We start from the raw sequence: 12,405 nt of genomic DNA, 5'->3' as shown, positions 1-12,405 counted from the left end.
TTTTCAGCTGCCATTAAGACAAAAGGATGACACTTATGCATTGCATCAAACTGTGATGCACAAAATAAATTAAATTAAATCAAAACAATAAATAAAGTGTGCATTAAACAGGGGGCAGTGCAATACAGTACAGGACTCAACTGATATAGTGCAGTTAGGCAGTATAGCCTATAACAGCTGTTCAGCATCCATAGTAATCCACAGTCAGTGCCATAATCATCCAGTCAGTGTCATATTCATCCATGGTCAGTATAATATATATGATATCGCGCAGACCCTCGTCCTCCACCACATTAATTGGCCTGCAAGCCGTAGCCACACCCATTTAGCCCCCGCTGTTGAAAGTTGGCGTGTGGTGGACACGGCCAGTGGTCTCCGTGCCACACCATCCAACGTGGTTTGCTTTACCTCAGAAGGGGGCGGAGGGCTCTCCGCGTCAGCTGTATGCTTCGCAGACAAGTGAAACGTAAGACTGCTCGTACTCCGGTGGAAACTAAATACAGCTTTACAGTAAATGCATATCACTTTTGTCCTGTCAAGACTGCCATCTGGCAGGGTTTTGAAGTGGAACTTTCCATTTACAATTGACGCCTTATCCATGTTAGTCCTTCCTAGTGCTCATCTACGCTCAGTGTCTTTTTCTTTTTTTTGTTGTGCTTACAAGCCGGCTGCAAGCGTGTGACTGTGTGCTGTGAGTCAATTCATTTCCCGTTTCCACAATCTACGGAGTGGCCAAAGGTTCAAAAAGCACTTTAATTAATTAATTGAATTAATTAACTATGTGGCAGGTGGGTTTGCCCCCACCTTCACGTCATCAATCACACTTGCGCCGGAGTGCAATCTTTGCGTCCCTCAGTGCGTTTATGGTACTAGAGAAATTTGAATTATTGCCTTAGTCCGATTCTGATCGGAGTTTGAGAACTCCGATTGGAATCGGAGAACTCCGATTGAGACACCCAGATAATGCGATTGGAATTCTAATTTCTCAGCCATGTATACGCCTTAGTCGGACTATTAACTGGACAACGTAAGTGCGCACGCACCACTGCACAACTACGTCGTCTAACAAAACAGACGGCGTGAAACAACCAGCAAACGCGAATAAGAATGTTGACATTTGGAGAGAGGATGAGACCGGGGCGATGCTTTCTCTTCTAAAAGAGATGGACATATTAAAATAACACACAACAGAGACCTTTTTAAAAAGGGTAGCGCAGCAAATGCAGGGCTCCGGCTTTGCGCAGCCCTGAACAAATACGTATTCCTTCGTATTTATATTTCTACCTTTTCGTTCACATTTTTTGTAAGTTAGAAGAATTTCAACTTTGTAAATAAAAGCACAGCAAAGAGATGTTTTTCTGATTTGTTTTTATTTCGATAATTTCGCGGTTATTCTGCTGGAAACGGCGTGCAGCGGCACAAGCTTCCTCCACGGTCGGCACTTTAATGAGTGTGTGTATAACTGAAGACACCGTTCCTTTGCAAAACCTGTACACAAACTCTCCTACCAGTCTGCGCAGAACCCGCATCCAACAAGAACGAGAGTTTGGGGTCCGTGGCAACGGCACAAAGCGTAGCATCGAAGACATTGTGTTGTTGTAGCCCTCCAACAGCAAACAACGTTCTTGTGCTCATGGTTATCTTTTAAGATAACCATGAGCACAAGAAATAGGGTATAGCTTATCTGCAAAGTAAGTAACACATACATTATGAACTGTCATTCTATATCGTAATGATGTAATATGTCAACCGAAAGCAGCTGACCAGCTGAAAAGGCTCACTCCACCCCCTACTGTTGGGAGGAGGACACGTTCCCGTCAGTAATTCAAATTTCTCAGCTGCATGTATAGGAGGACAAGGTGAGAACTCCGATTGAACGAGAAAACCGAATTATTGCTTAGTCCGATTAAGCTCTTCCTGAAACTCCCCAGGTGGCATTGTCAGGCAACCCCCCCTCCCCCAATTTTCCTTTATACCCACCATCTGAATTGTCTCCACCTCCGCCAGACCCTCCCCCTCGCCACATCTAGTCTTTTTTTGATAGGCTGCCCTCGCTATTAACCTCCCTCTCATCACAGCTTTAATTGTGTCCCACAGTATGGTAGTGTCTACTGGACTATCTATGTTCTCCTCCATAGAGCATTTAATCTCTTTCTTAACCTCCTCCAGTGTTTTTGGATTATTTAGCATACCCACATTTAATCTCCAAAGTGTGTTTTTCTTCCTCTTATTTAGACAAATAATAAGGTAATTAATACTGTGTCAGTACAAGTCAGTCCTTCCTATTTTACATTCCTCTATTCTGTATCTGTCTGTAATGTTAATAAAAAAAATAGTCCTCTGTAACGGGTGGAGGTCCCTCCAAACATCAAACATCCCGAGTTCGGCTAGAGAGACGTTGACAAGTTTCGACAGGCGGGTCTGACTTCTGTTGCCATTAGTTGTGTCGAGTTTAGCTTTTAAATCATGTTGATTTAGCTCTTGCTGAGAGAGATGTGTTTCCTGTAGATCAGGCATGGCCAAACTACGGCGTGTCTCTGTCCGGCCCGCGTGAAGGCAGTCAAAAATCTAACCTAACTTAGAAATGACACTTGAACCTGCAATGAGTATTTTAGTCGTTCTAAATGAGTCCAACGTTAGAAAAAAAGGAGCGACCCGGACTTCCCACAGTCTCTTTTATATTAACATGGGAATTCAATTTTAATAATTTGTCAACTAAAACCACCGGTCATACTAGAACATCCCTACCAGCTTTCTTCCCTTTATTCTCTGAATTTAATCAAAGAATCTTTGAAACTCTTGTAGCTTTTCTCTGGCTCGTGTCGCTGCTGATGCGTAGCCCCTCCAGGATCCCTCCTTGCACTGCCACTCCGTCGTAGTGCGGGGCACCGAGTGCCGCAGGCCCCTCCGCACCCGTCGCCACCGCCGTCTTCTCCGCCAGGCCGCGTCTCGCCAATTCCTCCTTGACCTCCTCTGCGCTGTTGTAGGTTCGAGTTCCCGTATCCCAGTGGGTCCTCATCTTGGTGAATGGCGTCTGGAAGCGGATGCCCTTCTCCTTCAGGATTCTTTTAGCAGTGTTGTACTCCTTTCTCTTTTGGACCATCTCTGTCGCGTAATCGTGATGGAATGACGGTACTTTATTCCCCAGTTCTATTTTCTTTCTCCATAGCTCTCTCAGGACCCTCTCTTTGGTAGTAAATTCCAGAAAGTTAACATTGATTGGTCTCGGTTGGGCACCGTCCGCTGGCTTCTGTGCAAATGAGCGGTGTGCTCTCTGAATTTGGAAATTAAAATTTGCTGGCAGGTGAAGTTCGCTTTTCAGCAGGTCTTCCACAAACTTGGCCACAGATTCTCCCTCCTCTCCTTCAGTGACTCCATAGATACGTAGGTTGTTTCTCCTCGGCCTGGACTCCAGGTCAGTTAACTTGTCCTGAAGAGCTTTTTGTTCTCTCAGTGATATGACCAGAGCGTTAGCTTCCTGTGCCCAACGTTCTAGCTTTTCAATCCGCGACTCAGCCTCGTTGATCTTGCCGGTCTGGAGCTCCTGTTCGGTGATGACTTTCGCAAGTTGTTGATTTATTTCGTCTTTGAAGTCGTCCAAGTCTTTTTCCACGTCGTTCCTCAGTGTTTCTCCAAACGTGCAAAGGACTTCTTTTGATTCCATTTTTAAATCCCGTATCTCCTTGCTAATAATTTCTATGTCCGAGCCCTTTTTCGCGTCGTTAGTCACGAGGAGTTCGTTTCGCCATCTCCCTCTGTTTCAGAGCAACGCAAGTGTTAAATGTTTTTAACATTTTAACATTTTGCAAATGTGAGTCCTTCATGAACATCTGGTGTTTTTGTTCAAAGCTGAGGAATGTCCTGGAGCAGATAAGAGTCGTAAACTTTGGGGATAGTTCCAAGCAGGACCCCTCGTTCCTGGCGCCAGGTCCCCTTGGACTGACTCCCCCCTGTGATTTGTGGGGAAAGTGTTTTCCTAAAGTGGGTATTTTACGGTCTCTCCTGACCCCAAATGAGATCTGATCATCAGAAGAGTCGCATCACAGCCAATCGGGTACCACCTCTGCGTCCTCCCAACGTGGTTCATCGGAAGGCCGTGCTGCAATAAATTCCTATTGTCCTGTGAAAAGAAGATTAGGCCCAGATGCGGCACTACAGCAACGATTAAAAATTTTAATCGCAATTAATCGCATGATTTACCTGATCAATCACGATTAATCACGTTGTATACGCAAAAGCCAATAATGAATTTAAAAGAAGTCTTTCATACACTTTAATTTAAATGTTCTGCCATATAAACGAAAGCACCATAACATTTATCGTGCAAACACTTAACATCAGCACTTTACACAGAAACATTTTTAATGTAAATCTAAAGTTAAAAAAAATGCAAATACAAAATTAAAGCTTATTGCCAATGCCAGGGCATTACTGTTATCCTGTTCCTTATGAAAAATAAAAAAAATCTACCTCCAAAATCCTGAGCCACAATAATAACGGGCAATTTCTGAGGTAACAGCAGAAACATTTTTCTTTTATCAGGACGACACAAAAACTTGTTTCTCACCGATCTCTCACTAAAGGCAGGAATATTCAATATGCATAACCAGTCTGCGTTCCCTTGCAAATGTCCCAGTTAGAAAGGGTGAGGCACAAAAACGTTCACTTTTGGGTTTTTCTTCACATGGGACTAGAATGTAAAGTCCACATTTATACTGGAGTTCCTTTGGAGAATCTCACTCAACTCAGTGCAGTTTGTCAGTTCCTGGAACTTGACGGCCAGTTATTTTAAATGTACTGCCATATGAATTAAAGTGCCATAACATTTACTGTGCAAACACACTTTTAACATCAGCATTTTTGAACAATTAGCAGCTAAGAAAAAAAAGAAAGTGTAAATTTAAACTCAACTTAAGCAATGTTATCAAAGCAATACAGAATTAAAGCTGTAAGCAGCGTTTGCGGGACTGAGCCCACCTGGCCACTGCCTGCCGTGACGTCCGCCACCTGGCCACGAGCCCCCGACACCCGCCAACGCTTCCCAACGCCTGGCGATTCCGCCCGAAACCCGCCGATGCCCCATTACTGACGCCGCCGCCTGCTGATGACACATCAAGCACTGACTTGACATTACTGACTTGACATTTAGAAACATTTGATTTCTAAATGTAATTGATTACTGTATCATTTTGTAGATAATAAGCCTTAAAGTTAGCTTTTTGTTTTGTTTTGCAACAGCTCCAATATTCCATTTTTACTGTACAATAACATCAAATTGCTCCATAAGCTCTGGCAATGGTTGGTACAGTTGACCTCAGGACAACCTTAAATATATCTTCTCTTAATATTCTTGAATATTCTCACTTAATGTACCAGCTCCTTCCTGTAGACATGATATGTACAGTTAGTTATTCTTTGTTTGACGCAAGTGTTATATTAATTTCCTACTATCTGTACCGGTACTTCTTGTTAATTTGAAATAAACACTAACAGCATAATGTCAAAACAAAAACCGAACAAGTCAAACAGGAGCAGATCAGAAAACAAGGAGGCTTTGTACTAAAATATGGATAAAATATAAACAGGGAGTTGTCTAATGTCGTCAAGGAAGCCAACATTACGTTACCTGTTGATCAGCATGTTGACTCAGAAAATCCTCAGGCTCCTGCTGCGACATTTCATTTGGGGCGACGGTTGTGACTTCACTGCTGGTCCCGTGAGAAACTCAAATCGGTCCCTCACGTTTGTGTTGCGTGGCATGGGTTAGGACATTGAGAGGCATTATAGTGTGGTTGTGTGCACCAAATCGGACTCGGCTTCTAGCTCGATAGCCGTGCATAATTTATGCAAACGCAATGCTCTGTTTATGTGAACTCACGGAGTCCGACTCCGTGCACGTGCTCATCTCGACTCGATGGATTTATGAGCTTGATGACAAGTGTGTATTTTGTATTGGATTGATGTACTGCAATTCTAGTCATGTGAACAAGCAATTAGCATTCCTAGTTATATGTGGCATGACGAAATACTGTACTACCAAGTTTGTATTGCAGTATCTTGAGTTTATGGGGTAGAGGGTGCTCAAATTGGATTGATTGAAGATGTAGTTTAGGTACAATTTGCTTGTTTTTATCAAAATTTAAGTTGATTGCAGTTCAAGGTGGCACAATCCTATCAGATGTTGTCATTTTGTCACAAAGAACACTGGTATTTGATGATTATTACCATAAGTACCACCATGTTGCAGGCATTTTGGTTACAAGTTTCACTCCAATTTTGATTGTTGTCTGTATGACTAGCAATCCGTTGAGCTGTCTAGGGTTATCATTCAGATAAGGTGTCACAACTTTTAATTGCATGGGAACTTTGGGATCCATGGCAGATGGGCATTGTAAAAAAACGGACCTTGAGTCGGAAGGCTAGCTTGTCCTAATTGTGACCTTAATATGATGATTTTTTTTCCCTGCCAGATTGAGGAGAAATTAAATGGACATCCAAACCGGGGCCAATAATGGATGAGCTGGATGATGTCACAGTATCAATTTTAAATGGTATGTCATGTGTAGATATGAAAAAATTTCCATTACTGTGATTTGTCCGCTAAGTAATTAAAATAACTGTATGCTGACACTGATTTCAAAAAGAAGTATTTTACAAATTTGAGACAAAATGTCTAAACTGAATTGCATTTACAATTAATTCTGATAACAGAAATTGGCACAAAACAAACTTGGTTTGACTTGTCAAGTTGAATTAAATTCATTAGTTAAAAAAATGTATGAGTTGTTAAGTCTAAAAGGTTTGTTAATGATTGGACTGTCTTTATAGCTGCCAACATCGATGAAGTCTTGCTCCACACCCTCCGTCGTGATGATTTGAGAGACCTTTTTCCTGGAGCAGAACACTTTCTCAGGAGGAAAAGGATTTGGGCCCTTATTAGTGTAGATGTGATTGGTTACCTACTTTGCTCTGAAAACATCGAGCATAACACTTTTTTTTTTCTTTTTTCCTAATTGGGTCTATTGTTTCTCTCTTGTTCATAATGTTTTGGATCTGGTTTCCTCTCGGCTGAGAATTCCACCGTACCAGACAAGACTGCACCGAATGAAGCCAGGAACTGTGTCTTCATTCTGCATCCATTTGACTGATTTACTGATTTGTCTCCTCCATTTCATCAGCCAAAGATGGTCTGACAGCACAGGCCAGACATTATCAGACCCTGCAGGAGCTGTACAAGAAACCAAAACCCAACCAAGATGCTGTCTCCCAAATTCTTGACCTGCAGTTTCAAGCAAGAAGATCCTTCATTGATAGTGATGTTCTGAAAGAACAGGACAAGGCCAACAAAGATCCTGGATGCATATCCATGTGTCAAGGATCTTTAGAGTGTAAGTGATTAACTTGTTTTGGTTTATGATGAAAAGCAAGCATTTTTGCAGATTTTAACACTGACTTGCATTAATAGGCGATGAATGAGCTGCGGCGCATTCTGGATAAGGGCAACAGAAAATTCATTGATGAACTAAAAAAAGAGATGGGAAGACTTCTGCACCAATGTGTAATTTTATGGTGTTTGGAAAAAAAATGAAGTGATGAAGCCGCGCATAACGCTGGATGTAGGTGAGTCATTTTGCTGTGTCTCTAATTGACTGTGTAGCTGTTTCCTTGGACATAGGATGGTTTATGTTGCGCTGAATGAATAGATGCAGAATGGTAATACTCTTCATGCTGAAAAAATAAGATTTTTTTTGTGATCAACACAAACCTAATAAGACTCATTTTTAGGAAGACTAACTTTGAACTCAAAGTTGATTTGTTCTATTCCAGTGGAATATTCCATCGCGCTGCTCAGGCCACTCCCCACACTCTTTCCTTCACCAAGTCCACCACCGAAGAAGCTGGGACATGCCAGTGAGGCACTGCTTCATGTCATTCAGGTGAAAGTTTGTTTGCATTTTCTCACATTCAACACTTCATAGTTCCATGCATGGATGTGGCGTTTCCTTCTTCTTTTTCTTTAGCCAACAGAAGATCCCACAATGTCTCACAGAAGAGGTCTTTCTGCACTCCTGTGTTGCTGTTTGATGGGACCCGCTGTCTCATCTGTCTTGGAGCCACTCCCGCCACCACGCTTGCCAAGGAAGACTTGAGTGACGGTCTGCTTCATCTGATGGGTTACTACTATGCCCTGCACCTCACATATTCAAAAGTGTGTGGCAACCCTTCTCTCTGTCATTCAGACAGAAGTGCTACAGGATACTATCCATGAGTGAGACACCACAGCCTCATACAAAAAAGACCATGGCAGAATGGAAAGATTTTATTGGGGAGTAGAGCTGTGTACTAGGCATAGGTAGTGATACACTCTCCTGGTAGTTGTAACTTGAGGGTGGGTGGGAGTCTGTTGGAACAAACATGTTATCAGTATATATCAACACTATATGCTGTCCCCATGCTGTTTTTTTTTTGTTTTTTTGTGTAACTGAGTGTCAGGGAATCTGAATCAATATTCAATAATGATGACGGTGAATATTGTAACAATTGTTACTTGCGTTCTAGAAATGATTGCTTGAGGTTGTTTTAAGATGCAATGCCTTAGTGACGTTTTTATTACAAGGCAGTGAAGGCACTGTCAGCAATTTAAGTGAATAAATAGTTGTTGACAATATTAATTCTGTTTGCTGAATTATTTTTTTTGTGGGGGAATGGGCGTAGGGGGGGTGGATGCTTTGTCTCATTTTGAGAAAAAAAAGCTAATATTGTGAACACTTAAATTAAGAAGAAGGTCTGGTTTTAAGATCTTTTCATTCAAATTAAGAAAGAAGCAAACGTGAAAAAAGAATTGAGAAGCTAGTATCAAGTTTATTTGACTTAGTACAGTCCTTGGAATGAGTGCTTTACTGTTTATTTCAAGAGTTTTTCCATTCTTCAAATGCCTAGATATATCGTCTTATTTTAAGAAATCTTACCAAGTCTAAATATCTTACTGCATTGGCAGATAATTTGACTTGTTTCTAGCCTGTTCTTTCTCAATTTAAGTGTTTATTTCTTAGATATATTTTGCAGTGTGTGGACACCGAGGGGAGCTCTAGAATTGGCTCATTCAACCGACCAACGAGCCAATCAGCAGCGGCGTCACAGGCCCTCCTCCTTCTTTGTTCTCTCTCTCACTTTGACTTCGGCACTGAACAGCCAGGTTTGTGGAGGGAAGGTTGGAACAAGGTAAGGACGGGGTACCCCATATATTCATGTACATAGAGTCACTAAGTCTTAAACTCACCAGGTTTGTATCGCTTATCGATAACCCTAATGCCATACAAGTCTATGAGGGTCAAAGGTCAACTTTGTCCTAGGGACATGGAGCCACTTTCAGGTTCATCCCACGCCAAATTTGGGGCTTCTAGCCCATGAGGAACCCCAAAACCCTCACTCTAATTCCAGCCTTATCGCTAAACCCTAATGCAGTGCAAGTCTATGAAGGTCAAAGCTCAACTTTGTCCGAGAGACATCAAGTGTTTTTTCATGAATCATTCATAAATGTTAAGAGTTTGCTTTGTGGAGAATTCACAATAAAAATACATTGACACTGTCAAGATGGACTCAAGCACTATTATTGAACTATACTGTATTTTTTGAGTGATGTGAAGCTTTTGACAAGCGCTGCGCAAAGGAGGCCCATTTGTTTTTGTTTTTTTGAAGGGGGCCCAAAATTCCTGGCGGCGCCCCTGAGCGGGCATCTCCAGCACCAAGGCAGTGGAGCTGCCGGCCACTAGAGAAGAATTAACCAGTCCATTGAAACCATTTGTTTGGTCTAGTGAGTGGCAACAGTCCTTTGAGGATCTTAAGTGCCTTCTCAGCTGTAACCCTTTCGTGTCTGCTCCAAATTTTTCCTCATTGGCTAGAAGCCCCAAATCTAGCGTGGGCGCTTCTTGGGGGCTCCTGATGAAAAAGCAAGTGGGCCCATGTCTCTAGGACAAAGTTGAAAATTCACCCCATAGACTTGCATTGAATTAGGGTTAACAATAAGGCTGAAACTAGGGTTAGGGTTAGGGTTAGCTGAAATTAGGGTTAGGGTTTCAGGGTTCCTCAAGTACTAGAAGCCCCAAATTTGGCGTGGGTGCTTCTTGGGGGCTCCTGATGAAAAAGCAAGTGGCCCCATATCTGTAGGACAAAGTTGAAATTTCACCCCATAGACTTGTATGTCATTAGGGTTAGGGTCCAAGAGTACACATACACATTTTCTTTTGCTTTATTGATTTAAGCTCATCGTCTCCAGCTGCAAAGGTATAGAAACCTTTCTGTGTTTTGATGTCGTGTGTGAGAAAACATCACTTTTTTCTGTAAACTTGTGTTATCATTGTCCTTCATTGGAAATGACACAATCTTTCATTTCATTGTTCAGATGCCGAACACCAAGGCATTCCGTCGCTCTCTGGCCATGAAACGACGCCTGGAGCAAAAACGGGATTGGACACCTTTTCCACCTCGGAAGGACTTTGAACGTCGTGAGTACTTCCACGTTCATGATTTCATGTTCTGCCTGTGTTGTTATGTTGTATTCCAAATAAATCTTACAAAAACATATTTAGATTTTTCTTTTTTGTCAATTTACACAGGGCACGGTACTGGTCAGCGACCTGGGTGCGAAGATGGCCCGTTTTGCTCCTGACTGACAAAACAGTGCAAGTTCGTTCTTAAGGCCCAGCAACCAGACAAGAAGGTATGGGTCGTGATTTTGTCAAGCCACGAGTTTCTTTATGTTTTTGTTCTGGTGGTGGGAGACTCACATCTCTGTCCACTTGTGGATGGTTTTGTGTTCTCTCCCCGGGCAACAACCTTGAACACGGGCTTGTAACAGACTCCGCCCAGAATTTTGCTGCGCTACTGGCAACTGTGTTGGACCGCTGGCCCAAGGTTTGTTTATCTGCTGTGACAAACAAATTTGAACACATGAATGTCATCGCCACTTTGTTTTATCAATATCAAGTAATTCCATGATCCATAGTTCAATAACAAGAATATTCATGAATTTATTTTGCATTTTTATGTTTGTTTGGGTTTTTTTTTTTTTTATACAACTATTTTGTAGGTGTTTGTGCTTGACTTTCCACCTCGCCTGACTGTCAAGCCAGAACTACAAACAGCGCTACGTCAAGTATATCATCGTGTTGCTGCACGCATGGGTGTGTAAAATACATATTTTTGTTGTATTTTTTTCTCTTCAGTGACACTGTGCTAACAGATATTTCTTAGAATTGTGTGATTACATAATTGATTATGTGACACTTCTTCCAGGTGTAACATTTGTGTATATGGCCTATCACCTCCCCCTTCGTCAGCTGTACGTGGTGGTGTTATGATGGTGTAAGTTTTGCCTTCTTCAGCCTTACTTGCTCTTCATTTGATATGACAAATATGTGTTAACATGTTCTTTTCTGTTTAGGTGCACCTCAGGACTGATTTTGGTGGAGCGTCTGCATGCTGCAGTGCTCCATCAGCTCGCACCCCCTTCACCTAGGCCAGGGGTGTTGTGCCACAACCAATCATCGCCCAGGGTGTCTCCCAGAGTGGTTGTGACAGGTCCTGTCCACATGCCAGTGTATGGACCTGCTCCTGAATGGACTCTTGTTGGACAGGAGGTTGAGGTAACCTGTTCATCCCTCTTTTTTTTCCCCCCCCATATTTGTCAAACAGTGCAACTTTTTATTTTAAAAATGAACACTTATCCTAAGTTGACTCTGATTTCCTCTCCTCTTTTTTTTATAGACAGTACCAACAGCTGTTGAGACTGCATTTCACACAGACATCCCGTCCAATCCCGTGTGGTTCAGTGAGGCTACGGCTTAATCTCTCCTGTCCTGTTTGTGGGGGCGCTCATCCCGTAAGAGTCAAGTAGGCGTAAGCAGCGGCCGGTGAATAAGACGAGTTAACAACGGAAGAGCACATGCAAGAACGGCGGAAAATACCAACAACGGAAAACAAATCAAAGACCCACCCGCAAGTTACCAGTCTAAAGTGTGGACCCACTTTGGCTTTTACGAGACGGATGACGGGAGGAAACTTCATAAAGAATATGCAATCTGCAACAACTGTTTTGCGAAGGTAAAATACAATGGCAACACTACGAATCTGCAGAGCTGCCTCGTTCGCTATCACCCGTCCCGTTTTTCCCAGAATTGTTCTCTTTTTTCACCACCTGTCCCGGGAAAGATAAAATCTCTCCCGGGACACAATTTGTCCCGTTTTTTATGGAAAATGACAAAACCTCATTTAATTTCCGTCTGTGGTCTAGATAGGGTTGCCAACCCTCCCATAAAATACGCGATTGTCCCATATTTGGCAACTAAAAAGCCTGTCCCGTAATGAACTGATGGGGGACGCACTTCACTTTGTCCCGTATATTTT

The sequence above is a fragment of the Nelusetta ayraudi genome, unplaced genomic scaffold (assembly GCF_046127955.1).
Source record: "Nelusetta ayraudi isolate G7.1 ecotype Tasmania unplaced genomic scaffold, CSIRO-AGI_Nayr_v1 ptg000045l, whole genome shotgun sequence".
Classification (NCBI taxonomy): Eukaryota; Metazoa; Chordata; class Actinopteri; order Tetraodontiformes; family Monacanthidae; genus Nelusetta; species Nelusetta ayraudi.
The sequence above is the reverse complement of the archived record's forward strand: the minus strand, read 5'-3'. Positions refer to the sequence as shown.